This window comes from Octodon degus, unplaced genomic scaffold (assembly GCF_000260255.1).
Source record: "Octodon degus isolate 3935 unplaced genomic scaffold, OctDeg1.0 scaffold00216, whole genome shotgun sequence".
Classification (NCBI taxonomy): Eukaryota; Metazoa; Chordata; class Mammalia; order Rodentia; family Octodontidae; genus Octodon; species Octodon degus.
The window spans coordinates 1,736,677-1,740,618 of record NW_004524792.1 but is presented as its reverse complement, the minus strand read 5'-3'; the positions used below and the strand labels follow the sequence as shown (position 1 = coordinate 1,740,618).

The 3,942-nt window shown below is 41.0% G+C and overlaps 1 pseudogene; it reads right to left on the bottom strand.

The window, feature by feature from the left end:
• Positions 1-46: 46 nt before the first annotated feature.
• Positions 47-2,714, bottom strand: LOC101566787 (annotated as a pseudogene).
• Between the last annotated feature and the right edge of the window lie 1,228 nt (positions 2,715-3,942).

Here is a 3,942-nt window from a genome sequence, read left to right as displayed (position 1 = left end):
AAAAAAAAAAAAAAAAAAGAACAGAAAGTGTTTCAGATACCAGAACTCAGTGGTGAGCTATTGGTAGGCCCTCATGGGCTTTGCGATGGTAGTCAGCAGAAGCCACTTTGTAATCACTGGCAGTAAACAGTGGCACAGAATTCCTTGCCAGATACTTTAGGAAATCATGCAAATAGCCCAACAGTAGTGCAAAGCTCTTCTCATCAAGGGGTGTATAGGCCAACATCGCTCCTATTCTCACAAATAATCTCAATAGGTGTGGTGCTCCATAAACCTGGGACATTCATGCATCAGGGTGAGCCAAGAAGATTTCAGCATACTGGGGTCTCTCAAATTTGTAGAGCAGCTGAGTGCCCAACATCACATTGAAATACTCTTTTATTCCTGCCTCAACTTCATTAATTGCGTATTTCTTATTATCAACATTTCCCTGTGATTTCTTATTCTTCCAGAATGGCATCTACATTTTTGTTAGCAGGAGATTGAAAGAACTGCTGCTTCTGCCTGATCACTAAGTCCCAGTCCTCCACAAGCCATCGTTTTAATTCTTTAGGAATCTTCACTTTAACTTCCATCCTATCTTAAATGCTTCCTCACTTTCACCAGTGGGGTCCTCCCAGGCCCTTTTCTTCCCATGGGGCTGGGGTGCTTCACTGGCGCTGCCACCATCTCCATTCCCAGGAGCCTTCTGCTTCTTCTTTCTTATCTTCCTCACAGATCCTGAAGGAGGGTTCTCCATGGAGCAGCTACTCCCATCTTCCTGGAAGAGCTGGCTCAAGATTTTTCGGCTGCAGACCAGCTGCCTTCTTTCCTGAGGAGGTCCCTCTCATCTTACTTCTCTGGATATTGCTTCAGGGTGGCCTTTTGAAGTTATCTTCTTCTTCCTGGAACTCATTCAACCTTGTTTTTATTCCAACCAACAACCTTCCTTCTTTCCTTTCCAAGAACTGCTAGTGATTTCCCAAGTGGAATCTTATAGGTCTTTGGGGTGATCTGGAAGGATGAAGTATGAGACACAACCCAAGATTTTGTAATCAAGGACAGTTCTGCAATCAGGATCAGATCTCCTGATCCTTACTATATGCCAAACTTAGTTTTTCTGATGGTGACCCAAAACAAGAATCCAGCTCTTTCCAGCAGAACATGTGTGCACCGCTGTCCCTCTGATCACCATATTCCTCCCTTAATTTAGTACTACAGATGACCAGTGGCCCCAGAAACACTGATTAGCCATCTTTATGATATTTGGGGCTGCTTGGCTTTGTTATTGTGACAAATAAGCCTCAGCTGGGTAGTGAGTTTGATTCAGGGGAGAAGAGGAGCTAAGAAATAAACCTTCCACCTAAGATGGAATGAGCTCCAGGCCCATGCCTTGTCATTGAAATTATAGAATCTGCTCTTAAGCTATAAAGAGGACACATCCATGAATTCTATTAAATTTGGTGACAATAGTCTCCAAATCTAGGATACACTATCCAGCTAAAAAATAATTTCCTGACTTACAAAGTTTTTATTCTTCATAAAATGTACAATAATCCCATTTAATTAGTAACAGAAATACTCTCATTAGAGAAAAATAAATGTTTATATAATCATAAGTGTAGTAGGAGATCTGACATAGATGGGTGATATAAGTGATTCCACATTGTATGTAGATTGCAGAATCATCCATAAGAATATTTTTATATTTATTCACTGTTTGAAAAAAAACTAATCCTTTATATTTCTCTTGTGAGCCAAGATTTAGTCTGCTCTGCTACATTTTTAAAATTTTTTATTTATTTATTTATTTATTTATTTATTTATTTATTTGAGAGAGAGAGAGAGAGAGAGAGAGAGAGAGAGAGAGAGAGAGAGGCCAGCTCAGCCCACCAGGGGGCAGGGCTGGCTGGCATGTGGTGCTGGGGGATTGAACCGCGGTCCCTGATGCTTTTGCTAAGCTTGTTCTAAGTAGGTGCTTTAGACCACTGAGCCATCTCTCCAGCCCTCTGCTACATTTTTAAAGGGAAGCTCTTATCACTTGGTTTGTATCAGTGGGGGAAAACTACTATTTTTCACCTTCAAAACAGTAGTTTTCTCATCCTGAAGTACTACATGGACATATTACAACCCTCTGGAGTGTGAATATGCCTCAGAGTCATGGGACTCTTGCTACTCCACAGTCATTTTAAAATTCAAATCTGTGAGTCTCTTTTGTATTTGATAAATTATTAAATTCTGTTCCCTCTGTCTAGTTCTAGTTTGTTTTTAGATGAAAAAGTAAACATAAAAGCACACCACCTATCTAGGTGGAAGGGTATGCTGCGCAGTCTATCCCTCTACTCCGCCGGTGCCCGATTACCAGCATAAAACACCGCCACTAATATTAAAAGTGCAGATATTATTCAACACCTCTGGGCTGAGGCCACAGTATCTGTATAATTCACTAGTTCCCCACGTGGTCCTGATAGAGTAGCTTGAGCTCCCGCTGCTGTGTTTATTCCTGTATAAATTTGGTCTTGTGTATGCAATATGGCCATCACAGACCACATCTCTAAATTCTTTTTAATACCACTAAGCTATCGTTAAAATGGGCTAAATTTACCGAGATGTAATTAAAATAGATTTTAATGTTCAAGATGAATAATGATCACCATATTCACTTTCACATACTGGTCTATATTTGGCTCATTACTCTTCATTAAGTGGATTGTAGAAGTGTTATGCAAAGTCATATTCCATATATTTTACAAGTTAGAGAACATCTTAGGAACACAGAGGTCATATTAGAGTTGTGAGAATATTTTCACCATATATTTCCTTAGTAAAAACATGATGAATATAATAGTTTTTACTCTGTTTCCTTCCAATAGAATTATGCCAAATGTGTTGTGAATATAACTTGTTTATGACAGTAAAACAAATAAATATGCCAACTTTGTCTGAAAATGTTTGGGTGCTTTTGAAAAAGACTATAATTGGCTTTTTCCTCTTCAGTGATAAGTAGATTTCATTGGTGATGATTTCACTGTCACACAGGTAATCTCTTCCCGAAGGTGGTTTTCACACCGCAAATACCTACCAGCACCTATTCCCTAGGAAAGAGTTTACAATCTGAATGGAGTTTTAAGAATTCTTTCCATTGACATTTACAGAAAAATAAAAAGCATTTGAAGCCATGGCTGCCGTTGATTGCTGCATGCTCTGTATTTTCCGGATTGTTTGCTGGATGACACAGACACGTAAATATTCATGGTAGAGTGTGACAAATGGTGGACGACAGTGACTGAAGGCGCCCTGATCTTTGAGGACAGCCTCACAAAAGAAGTGACATGAGCTGAGACTCAGGGATAATCAGTAGTTGAAAAGAAGACCCCAGGGGCTTTTTAGGCAGAGGAATGAAACTCAGGCAGTGGGCTCCAAGAATGTAGCGATTTTCAGACTGTTCATCTGAGTGATACACAGCATCTTTCTCTGCACAGGAGTGTGCTGGCCATTGGAGGGCCAGGGTGGGTGGCACAGCTCCTGCACTCAAGCAATTTATGTGCCACCTGGGGCTGAAATATTAGAGAAAGAAAGAGAGAGATAAGCAAACGCCGTGGTGCATTACAGATATTATGTGATGGGGGATATTGTGAAATGGGCCGTGAGTGCGGGCTGAAGTCTTTCTGGCTAAAAGTACTCAGTCAGGATATAGAAGCAGCCTTTAAATGTGCAGAGGTAGTGGGTGAGCACAGGCAGAGAGCTTCGACTGGAAGAGAGCTGTGAGGCTTGAAGAGTGGGGGTGGGGATGAGTTCAGTCCTCATTCAGCTTTGGGTGGTCAGGGGCACAGACAAAAAAAGAAAAAACCCTCCTTTTAGTCCTTCAGTTTCTTTAACTGCAGAAGAGGAAGAGTAATACTTAATCCAGAGGCTTGTGAGGCCACACGCTGCAATCATGTGCAGGCAACTCTGTGACCTGCA